This window comes from Dendrobates tinctorius, unplaced genomic scaffold (assembly GCF_039654945.1).
Source record: "Dendrobates tinctorius isolate UK_male_01 unplaced genomic scaffold, ASM3965494v1 ptg000020l, whole genome shotgun sequence".
Lineage (NCBI taxonomy): Eukaryota > Metazoa > Chordata > Amphibia > Anura > Dendrobatidae > Dendrobates > Dendrobates tinctorius.
In genome coordinates, this window is record NW_027361688.1 from 30,798,424 (window position 1) to 30,811,085 (window position 12,662).

Below are 12,662 nucleotides of genomic sequence, written 5' to 3' on the forward strand. Positions count from 1 at the left end.
TAAGTGTTTTATCAGGAAATTACTACAACAGGACTAGGTGTCTCGTGCCTCATAGTCAACTTCTCTGTGTAACCCCGCCCCTCACCACTGATTGGCAGATTTTGGTCAATGTTCAGCATACACAGCCAATCAGAGGTGGAGGCGGAGTTATACACGGCTCAGCATTCAGACCACTGTTAGAACGGCAGCAGATAAAACAGGGATTTTATCAAAATGACAGCAAGCAACCCAATATGTGATACATCGCTGAAATCAGGGTCTACATCATGCTGCTCTCAGAATTCTTCTAAGGGCTGATGCGAATACAATCAAATACCATAGTGTGAGCCCCACAGCTGCAATGGATCTACCATGGAAGCAGTGACGGTAGCACCTGCACCAGCCCCCCACCGTCATCGCAAGTTCAACTGTATCGGAATTCTGGATGCTGATACATTTGAAAGCAATGATGAAAGAGGGAGCATCAGCTATCTGTACAAAATGAAGAGACCCTGCACAGCAATGCACGCCGTCGGCCATTCAGAGGCCAGCAGCTGACATCGGCAGGTGGCGCATGGCAGTGACGTTATATGTCGCTCATTGCACACATGCCGATGCCAGCTGCTGTCCTCTGCACCAGCAATAGAAGAGGACTGGGGGACGGTGAGAATGGATATTTCTTATGCAATAGAGAATAGCGACAGAATGTGGGACATAAATACCAAGAAGGAATCCAGGATAGGGGCATATATACCAAGAAGGAACCCATGATGGGGGCATATATATCAGGATAGGGGACATACAGTATATAAAAGGATGGAGGATATATATACCAGGAAAGGTACCAGGATGGGGGACATATATACCAAAAGGAGCCCAGGATGGGGTTATATATACCAAGAAGGAACCCAGGATGGGGGCATATATACCAGGACAGGTGACATATATAAAAGGATGGAGGATATATAAACCAGGAAAGGTACCAGGATGGGGGACATATATACCAAAAGGAGCCCAGGATGGGGTTATATATACCAAGAAGTAACCCAGGATGGGGTATATATACCAAGAAGGATCCCAGTATGGGGTATATATACCAAGAAGGAACCCAGGATGGGGGCATATATACCAGGACAGGTGACATATATAAAAGGATGGAGGATATATAAACCAGGAAAGGTACCAGGATGGGGGACATATATACCAAAAGGAGCCCAGGATGGGGTTATATATACCAAGAAGTAACCCAGGATGGGGTATATATACCAAGAAGGATCCCAGGATGGGGTTATATATACCAAGAAGGAACCCAGGATGGGGGCATATATACCAGGACAGGTGACATATATAAAAGGATGGAGGATATATAAACCAGGAAAGGTACCAGGATGGGGGACATATATACCAAAAGGAGCCCAGGATGGGGGTATATATACCAAGAAGGAACCCAGGATGGGGTATATATACCAAGAAGGAAGCCAGGATGGGGGTATATATACCAAGAAGGAACCCAGGATGGGGGGCATATATACCAAGAAGGAACCCAGGATGGGGGTATACAGTGGGGAAAAAAAGTATTTAGTCAGTCAGCAATAGTGCAAGTTCCACCACTTAAAAAGATGAGAGGCGTCTGTAATTTACATCATAGGTAGACCTCAACTATGGGAGACAAACTGAGAAAAAAAAATACAGAAAATCACATTGTCTGTTTTTTTTTCATTTTATTTGCATATTATGGTGGAAAATAAGTATTTGGTCAGAAACAAGCAATCAAGATTTCTGGCTCTCACAGACCTGTAACTTCTTCTTTAAGAGTCTCCTCTTTCCTCCACTCATTACCTGTAGTAATGGCACCTGTTTAAACTTGTTATCAGTATAAAAAGACACCTGTGCACACCCTCAAACAGTCTGACTCCAAACTCCACTATAGTGAAGACCAAAGAGCTGTCAAAGGACACCAGAAACAAAATTGTAGCCCTGCACCAGGCTGGGAAGACTGAATCTGCAATAGCCAACCAGCTTGGAGTGAAGAAATCAACTGTGGGAGCAATAATTAGAAAATGGAAGACATACAAGACCACTGATAATCTCCCTCGATCTGGTGCTCCACGCAAAATCCCACCCCGTGGGGTCAGAATGATCACAAGAACGGTGAGCAAAAATCCCAGAACCACGCGGGGGGACCTAGTGAATGAACTGCAGAGAGCTGGGACCAATGTAACAAGGCCTACCATAAGTAACACACTACGCCACCATGGACTCAGATCCTGCAGTGCCAGACGTGTCCCACTGCTTAAGCCTGTACATGTCCGGGCCCGTCTGAAGTTTGCTAGAGAGCATTTGGATGATCCAGAGGAGTTTTGGGAGAATGTCCTATGGTCTGATGAAACCAAACTGGAACTGTTTGGTAGAAACACAACTTGTCGTGTTTGGAGGAAAAAGAATACTGAGTTGCATCCATCAAACACCATACCTACTGTAAAGCATGGTGGTGGAAACATCATGCTTTGGGGCTGTTTCTCTGCAAAGGGGCCAGGACGACTGATCCGGGTACATGAAAGAATGAATGGGGCCATGTATCATGAGATTTTGAGTGCAAACCTCCTTCCATCAGCAAGGGCATTGAAGATGAAACGTGGCTGGGTCTTTCAACATGACAATGATCCAAAGCACACCGCCAGGGCAACGAAGGAGTGGCTTCGTAAGAAGCATTTCAAGGTCCTGGAGTGGCCTAGCCAGTCTCCAGATCTCAACCCTATAGAAAACCTTTGGAGGGAGTTGAAAGTCCGTGTTGCCAAGCGAAAAGCCAAAAACATCACTGCTCTAGAGGAGATCTGCATGGAGGAATGGGCCAACATACCAACAACAGTGTGTGGCAACCTTGTGAAGACTTACAGAAAACGTTTGACCTCTGTCATTGCCAACAAAGGATATATCACAAAGTATTGAGATGAAATTTTGTTTCTGACCAAATACTTATTTTCCACCATAATATGCAAATAAAATGAAAAAAAAACAGACAATGTGATTTTCTGGATTTTTTTTCTCAGTTTGTCTCCCATAGTTGAGGTCTACCTATGATGTAAATTACAGACGCCTCTCATCTTTTTAAGTGGTGGAACTTGCACTATTGCTGACTGACTAAATACTTTTTTTCCCCACTGTATATACCAAGAAGGAATCCAGGATGGGGGTATATACCAAGAAGGAACCCAGGATGGGGGTATATATTCCAAGAAGGAACCCAGGATGTCGGCATATATACCAGGACAGGTGACATATATAAAAGGATGGAGGATATATATACCAGGAAAGGTACCAGGATGGTGGACATATATATACCAAAAGGAGCCCAGGATGGGGGCATATATACATGGATGGAGGACATATACAGTCATATGTTAAAGTTTGGGCGCCCCTATTAATGTTAACATTTTTTCTTTATAACAATTTTGATTTTTGCAACAGCTATTTCAGTTTCATATATCTAATAACTGATGGACTCAGTTATATTTCTGGATTCAAATGAGGTTTATTGTACTAACATAAAATGTGCAATCTGCATTTAAACAAAATTTGACCGGTGCAAAAGTATGGGCACCCTTATCATTTTCTTGATTTGAACACTCCTAACTACTTTTTACTGACTTCCTGAAGCACTAAATTGGTTTTGTAACCTCATTGAGCTTTGAACTTCATAGCCAGGTGTATCAAATCATGAGAAAAGGTATTTAAGGTGGCCACTTGCAAGTAGTTCTCCTATTTGATTCTCCTATGAAGAGTGGCATCATGGGCTCCTCAAAACAACTCTCAAATGATCTGAAAACAAAGATTATTCAACATAGCTTTTCAGGGGAAGGATACAAAAAGTTGTCTCAGAGATGTAACCTGTCAGTTTCCACTGTGAGGAACATAGTAAGGAAATGGAAGAACACAGGTACAGTTCTTGTTAAGCCCAGAAGTGGCAGGCCAAGAAAAATATCAGAAAGGCAGAGAAGAATGGTGAGAACAGTCAAGGACAATCCACAGACCACCTCCAAAGACCTGCAGCATCATCTTGCTGCAGATGGTGTCACTGTGCATCGGTCAACAATACAGCCACTTTGCACAAGGAGAAGCTGTATGGGAGAGTGATGCGAAAGAAGCCGTTTCTGCAAGCACGCCACAAACCGAGTCGCCTGAGGTATGCAAAAGCACATTTGGACAAGCCAGTTACATTTTGGAAGAAGGTCCTGTGGACTGATAAAACAAAGATTGAGTTGTTTGGTCATACAAAAAGGCGTTATGCATGGAGGCAAAAAAACACAGCATTCCAAGAAAAACACTTGCTACCCACATTAAAATTTGGTGGAGGTTCCATCATGCTTTGGGGCTGTGTGGCCAATGTTGGCACCGGGAATCTTGTTAAAGTTGAGGGTCGCATGGATTCAACTCAGTATCAGCAGATTCTTGACAATAATGTGCAAGAATCAATGACGAAGTTGAAGTTACGCAGGGGATGGATATTTCAGCAAGGCAATGATCCAAAACACCGCTCCAAATCTACTCAGGCATTCATGCAGAGGAACAATTACAATGTTCTGGAATGGCCATCCCAGTCCCCAGACCTGAATATCATTGAACATCTGTGGGATGATTTGAAGCGGGCTGTCCATGCTCGGCGACCATCAAACTTAACTGAACTGCAATTGTTTTGTAAACAGGAATGGTCACAAATACCTTCATCCAGGATCCAGGAACTCATTAATAGCTACAGGAAGCGACTAGAGGCTGTTATTTTTGCAAAAGGAGGATCTACGAAATATTAATGTCACTTTTATGTTGAGGTGCCCATACTTTTGCACCGGTCAAATTTTGTTTAAATGCAGATTGCACATTTTCTGTTAGTACAATAAACCTCATTTGAATCCAGAAATATAATTGAGTCCATCAGTTATTAGATATATGAAACTGAAATAGCTGCTGCAAAAACCAAAATTGTTATAAAGAAAAAAGGTTAACATTAATAGGGGTGCCCAAACTTTAACATATGACTGTATACCAGGAAAGGTACCAGGGAAGTGATATATATACAAGGATAGAGGACATATATACCAGGAAAGGTACCAGGATGGGAGACATATAGAAAAGGAAGGAACCAATTATAGGAAATATGTATGCCAGAATGAGTAACCTATATAAAAGTAAAGGGCCTGGGATGAGAGACATGTATTCCAGGAAAGGTCCCAGGAAGGGGAACATAAATAAAAGGAAGGAACCAATGATAGGGGATATGTTTGCCAGGATGAGGCACATATATGAAAGGAAGGAGCCCAGGATGGGGGACATATATACCAGGATTGGAGACATATATACTTGAAAGGGGCTCATGATGGGAGACATTAGTACAGGATGGGGGGGTGTACCTTTCTGAACGTCTCCTCTTATAGCGCCTTTAAGTGTGAAGATCTCCTAGTACTGAGTTACACTGGAGTGCCTCCTGACTGATGTTCCCAAGAATACTGCTTATACGGCAGACAGCTGTAGCCTGCTTCGGGGACTCCTGAGTCCCAGCTCACTATCCAAGCTGCTGTTGTGCCCCCAAGTCTTAGATGGGAGTAGTGCATTTACAGCTCACCACTCCACCGGTGTCTGCTGCAGGACCATTAGTGTCCATACAACCTCGGGGACCGGGCCTCGGCCTTACACTTAGAACTTCTAGGCAGGGTTCTCTCCTAACCCACGTCCTCTGTTCCCTTTTACTCCTTTGTTCCGTACTAATCTCTCTCTCTTATGGAAGATCAGGTTTCAGTTCAATGTCTTTCTCCTTCTTTCCTTTCCCATGCCAGCAGACCCAGGTCACTGAGATCTGCTGCAGCACCTCCTTCCTCCATCCCTCTCTCAGGGATCTTCTTTCCTTACTCCTCTCTGAGTGGCTTCCTCTCCCAGACTGACCTGTAATCCTAAACCTCCCCGCTCTTTTATATATTCTCAACTCCACCTGCCTCCCAGCGCGTTTCGTGTTCCAAGCAGGGAGCCACCAAAGGTGCTCTGCTACTCTCCAAGCAGGGAGCCGCAAAGTGGCTTTGCTGAACTACCCTGTTGTGTGGGGTGCGAGTGTTGGAGTGTGGTCAGGAGCCTCCAACTTACCTGGATGGTGGGGCACCACACCTCAGGAGGAGGTGCAGTACCTCTGTGGCGACTGAGCCTCAGGGGCGCCACAGGGGCATTACTACATAATTGGGGGTTAAGTAACACATACATCCTTTTAGGCTTTAGAATACTAATTAGGCCCATACATATGACCCACATGCAAGGAGGAGTCCAGATCCAACTTTTGCATCGGGGCCCATTGGACTCTAATTAAGCCACTGTCAGATCCCCGATGATCTAAAAGTTATCGCCTATTTATTTATAGGTGATAGCTTCTTCCAACCGAAATACCCTGAAGATTTACATACCTCACTATCATGTTGCTCCTGTATATCCAGAAATCTGTGGCACTTCCCTGCACATTGTTCTACATGGGAGCTGTGTACAATAAACGGTATTATATTTTAAATTCACACAATTTCTAAAATTGCTTCAATTTGTATATTTTATATTCATTGCACTAACAGTCGGTGTTTGCAAAAGTATACATACCCCCTCTAAAATATATATATAGAACAAACTAATTTATTTTTAATTAAAGTTCCGTTTTAATGAACACACAGTAGTGTTTTTACTGGAGACGCGGGTTCCTGACCATGACTGAGTGGAACTAATGGTGAAGAATATAAAGACAAACTACCTCTTTGGCCATGTCCTTATCTTCCCTAAATAATAGAACTTTTTAGTGTCTTCACGGTCGGCTGACTAAATTGAACCGTATACAAGGAAAAACAAGTAAATTGTGTACAATCCCGACAGACGTCGTCATTAATCTCGTTTCATATGTTCTGGAGGCGGACGCCAGGAGACTGAGCAATAATGTGCCCATGGGGCATTCCGCCATCCCTGACCACATCACATCTACTGTCACGGTCCATCCTTTCGCTGCCACCTCCCGGTAGGACGTCAGCACTCTGATTGGCTAGAGGTGATTTCATACCACTGTCCTGCCAACATTTCCCGCGTAGTTTGCCAATGCACAACGGTAACGTCTTCCCTACCACAGAGCCGCACAGAGCTTTACATGGTGGAGGTCACCGTCTTCATAGTCACAAAGCAGTGTAATATATTGCGTCTTGTAAATTAGAGCGTAAGCTCTTGTGAACAAGCGCTCAATGGTTCCATTGTGAGTGGTACATCTAATTGCTGCATTTTGGCTTTTTTTTAGGCCTCGGAGTCCATGACTGTCTTTGGTGGGGATGTAGGGAACACAATAGAAGGAATGTCGGCTGATCGGGGATAAAGTGGTTACAGCTTAATTATAAATCAGTTGCGATGTTGAAAGAGAACAAAATGATCACAATGGAAAAATGAAACACCGATTTGCTGACGCAATTAAGAGATTTTGTTTTTCTCCTTGAGCGTACAGACCTCGGATCATTTCAGGATTAAAGTTTTCTGTGCGTCTTAGGAATCGGGAGAAAACCACATACAATTCCCAGAAACTTGAGTAATTATAGAGCATTTCCGCCTAAATTATGAAAAGAAAAATTCTCGGTAAATACAAGTTATGTGTGGCATTACAGGATTGGGGGGGGCCTGAACTGTAATACCAGACACAGCCTGTAGATTAGAGTGGCGCTTTATGGAAGATAAAGCTCAAACTCTTCTTTGGCATCTCATACAACCTCTTCCTGATGGAAAAGAAAATTATCTATTGTTTAAATCAGGTTTTTGTGTTAGGTGTATATTATAAAACAAAATGTTTCATATCATGATTTTTATAAAAAGTAAATAAAAAATTAGTAATCTTGCATTTGTCACTGCGGCTATTTTAGTCTCATACTTTCAGGAAGAGTTTTCAGCAACCTCCTTACCATCATAGACAGTATTACAATGATACGAGGTAGGTAGCACAGCATCCATCAATCACAATGTTACAGTTGACCTTGCTCCACCTCCCTTCCTTTACAATAACCTTTTCACAAGCTCATTGACAAGCATCTGGGTTCGAAACCTTGAGCCTGTGCTTTGTGGTCGGTTTCTCTGTCCACCGAGCCCCAGCAGATACACCTTTTTCAGGGTATTTAGTTTCTATTATCCTTACTTCCGTCTTTTCAGGATAACAGGTGTTTTTATTTATTCATTTGTCTGCCCTATCACCTTTCGGGTGCGGCTTTATATACTTTCCCCCTTCTGGTATTTCCTGCTAGTGATAATCTTAGGGTCCCATTACACATAGCGATGCTCCAGCGATCCCGACAACGATACGACCTGGTAAGGATCGCTGGTGTGTCGCTACATGGTCGCTAGTAAGCTGTCAAACAGGCAGATCTACTCAACGACACAGCAACGATACGGCGATCCGTATAACGACCTCGGCGGTCGTTGGGACCTTGTCACACAGCAGCTATTCTGATGAATCACGCCTGCGTCCCTGAGTTCTGAGTCGCCAAAGAGGTCACTCATCATTGTTATGGCATCAAACACAGCGATGCATGCTGGCCAGCGGGACACCAATGATTAAAAAATGGCCTAGGATATTCGAGCACGATCAGCGATATCGCAGTGGGGGGCCAGTCGCCACTCTGTTTCACACGTAGCAAGAACACTGGCGAGGTCGCTGTTGCGTCACAAAACCTGTGACATTTCAGTGATCTCGCTAATGATCTCTCTATGTGTGAAGTACCCTTTATTTATTATATGTCCAGCCATACTGCTGTAGTTTAAACCAGACAGTGAAAGACCAGATAGGGTTTATCTCTCTTTATGTTCTTTACCCTGCACCCATCTCCTGTTTCATTTTAGGAAGTAGTCGGCATATTATCTAACACTACGCACTTAAACCTTTATTTTGTATTAGGTGGTTTGTTTTACTCACTCTGGGATCTCTTTCTATTTCAGCACACTTTCCTTTCTGTAGGTAGTTTGCACTCTGCTCTGCCCTCCAGTTCTTTATTAGGAACGTGAAGCGCTGGACAGCCTTTCAGGTCCAAGTTGCCATCGTCTAGTCTTTGGTTAGGGAACCCCAGGAATCACATAACACTCATTAGTCTGTTCATTGCTGTTTATGTGGATGTGCATGTGCATTTCCTAAAACAGGAGGAAGTTACAGTATAAAAATAATCCCAGTGGCTAGTGAGGAATTAGAAAGATTTTTATTTCTTTATATGTAAAAAAATGGCAAAAAAATGAATAAAAATACATTTAACACAAAAGCCTGATATTTAAAATAATCAATTTTCTGATGGTACATTAACTTTAATTTTATTTATAACTTTTTTCTGTTGCCATAACCATATGAGGTCTTGTTTTTTGCAGGGTGAGTTGTAGTTTTGAACAATAACATTCACTTTGCCGTAAAGAATACTGAAAAATGGGAAAAAAATAGAGTGCTGTAATGGTGAAAAAAACCATTGTTTTCATGATGTTCTGTATGCGGTAAAATGATTGGGTAGCATGATTCTTCAAGTCAATATAATGTTTGTTGTCACCATTTTATGAAACCCGTACCTTTTTTTATTTTTCCATTGATAGATCTGTATGAGGGACTATTATATTTTGTGCTCCAAACTGACATTCCTATTACTATTGATTCCATTTTGTGGTATATAAGACATTTACGGTAGATCTTTCTTTTTCTTACATTTTTGTATTGAGAAAAAGGGGACCAATTAAATTGACCACGCGGCCGCTATGAGTCCCATCTTATCTTGCTAGTATTTGTTGGGGGACTTTAGGGGTCATGACACTGTGTGTGGGAGCTGTAAGAGTCACAGCACTGGATGTTGCATCTGTGGGGTCATCATACTGTGTGGAAGGTGACAGTGGGGACAATCATACTGTGTGAGGCGCTATGAGGTCTCATACTATATGTGGAAGAACTATGGATACATCATATTGTATGGGGGGCACTTTAGGGTATGATACTTTGTTGGGAGCTGTGGAGAATGTTATACTGTGTTTGGGAGGCTGTAGGGGAATTATACTGTGTTGGGGATTACTGTGGGGGCACCCTGTTTTCCCGAAACTAGGGCACCCCCTGAAGGTAAGGTATGCTAGGGGGAGCACTGTGCCTGCTAATATAAGGCACCCCCCCCCCCGAAAATAAGGCATTCCTTGTTCTGTGCATAGGGCATGCAGTTGTGTCTCTCTCCCGCTGTCCGGTGCCCGCCACTGCAGCCGCGCTGTTCGCAGGAGTTAATCACAGCCTCGGAGCTGTGTGCCGATCTCCGCCGATGAGCCCTGCGCCAATCACAGCCCAGGAACCATGGGCCAGCTGACGTCATCCATAGCCTCTAAATGTTCCTGGGCTGTGATTGGCCCAGGGCTCCTGCTCTCTGATTGGCCCAGGGCTCCTGCGCTCTGATTGGCCCAGGGCTCCTGCGCTCTGATTGGCCCAGGGCTCCTGCACCACCAAAGCACTGAAAGCAGCACCGCGGAGGAAACCAGTAAGAAAGTGAAAGTGTGTGTCTGTGTATGGGTGTGTGTGTGTCTCTGTGTAAGGGTGTGTGTGTGTGTCTGTGTAAGGGTGTGTGTGTGTCTCTGTGTAAGGGTGTGTGTGTGTGTCTGTGTAAGGGTGTGTGTGTGTCTGTGTATGGATGTGTGTGTGTCTGTGTATGGGTGTGTGTGTGTCTCTGTGTAAGGGTGTGTGTGTGTCTCTGTGTAAGGGTGTGTGTGTGTCTCTGTGTAAGGGTGTGTGTGTGTGTCTGTGTAAGGGTGTGTGTGTGTCTCTGTGTATGGATGTGTGTGTGTCTGTGTATGGGTGTGTGTGTGTCTGTGTATGGATGTGTGTGTGTGTCTGTGTATGGGTGTGTGTGTGTCTGTGTATGGATGTGTGTGTGTCTGTGTATGGGTGTGTGTGTGTGTCTCTGTGTAAGGGTGTGTGTGTGTGTCTGTGTATGGATGTGTGTGTGTGTCTGTGTAAGGGTGTGTGTGTGTCTCTGTAAGGGTGTGTGTGTGTCTCTGTGTAAGGGTGTGTGTGTGTCTCTGTGTAAGGGTGTGTGTGTGTGTCTCTGTAAGGGTGTGTGTGTGTGTGTCTCTGTGTAAGGGTGTGTGTGTGTGTGTCTGTGTAAGGGTGTGTGTGTGTGTCTGTGTATGGGTGTGTGTGTGTCTGTGTATGGGTGTGTGTGTGTGTCTGTGTATGGGTGTGTGTGTCTGTGTATGGATGTGTGTGTGTGTCTGTGTATGGGTGTGTGTGTGTCTCTGTGTAAGGGTGTGTGTGTGTGTCTGTGTATGGATGTGTGTGTGTGTCTGTGTAAGGGTGTGTGTGTGTGTCTGTGTATGGATGTGTGTGTGTCTGTGTATGGGTGTGTGTGTGTCTCTGTGTAAGGGTGTGTGTGTGTGTCTGTGTATGGATGTGTGTGTGTCTGTGTAAGGGTGTGTGTGTGTGTGTCTGTGTAAGGGTGTGTGTGTGTGTCTGTGTATGGGTGTGTGTGTGTGTCTGTGTATGGGTGTGTGTGTCTGTGTATGGATGTGTGTGTGTGTCTGTGTATGGGTGTGTGTGTGTGTCTCTGTGTAAGGGTGTGTGTGTGTGTCTGTGTATGGATGTGTGTGTGTGTCTGTGTAAGGGTGTGTGTGTGTGTCTGTGTATGGATGTGTGTGTGTGTCTGTGTAAGGGTGTGTGTGTGTCTCTGTGTAAGGGTGTGTGTGTGTGTGTCTGTGTAAGGGTGTGTGTCTGTGTATGGGTGTGTGTGTGTCTCTGTGTAAGGGTGTGTGTGTGTGTCTGGATGTGTGTGTGTGTCTGTGTAAGGGTGTGTGTGTGTCTCTGTGTAAGGGTGTGTGTGTGTGTGTCTGTGTAAGGGTGTGTGTGTGTGTATGGGTGTGTGTGTGTGTGTGTGTGTCTGTGTATGGGTGTGTGTGTGTGTGTCTGTGTATGGATGTGTGTCTGTGTCTGTGTAAGGGTGTGTGTGTGTCTCTGTAAGGGTGTGTGTGTGTGTCTCTGTAAGGGTGTGTGTGTGTGTGTCTGTGTAAGGGTGTGTGTGTGTGTCTGTGTATGGGTGTGTGTGTGTGTGTGTCTGTGTATGGGTGTGTGTGTGTCTGTGTATGGGTGTGTGTGTGTGTGTATGGGTGTGTGTCTGTGTCTGTGTAAGGGTGTGTGTGTGTCTCTGTAAGGGTGTGTGTGTCTGTGTAAGGGTGTGTGTGTGTGTCTGTGTATGGATGTGTGTGTGTGTGTAAGGGTGTGTGTGTGTTTCTGTGTAAGGGTGTGTGTGTGTGTCTGTGTATGGATGTGTGTGTGTGTCTGTGTATGGATGTGTGTGTGTCTGTGTAAGGGTGTGTGTGTTTCTGTGTAAGGGTGTGTGTGTGTCTGTGCATGGGTATGTGTGTGTGTGTGTGGGTGTGTGTGTGTCTGTGTAAGGGTGTGTGTGTGTGTCTGTGTAAGGGTGTGTGTCTGTGTCTGTGTAAGGGTGTGTCTGTGTCTGTGTAAGGGTGTGTGTGTGTGTCTGTGTAAGGGTGTGTGTGTGTGTCTGTGTATGGATGTGTGTGTGTGTCTGTGTATGGATGTGTGTGTGTCTGTGTAAGGGTGTGTGTGTGTTTCTGTGTAAGGGTGTGTGTGTGTCTGTGCATGGGTATGTGTGTGTGTGTGTGTGTATGGGTGTGTGTGTGTCTGT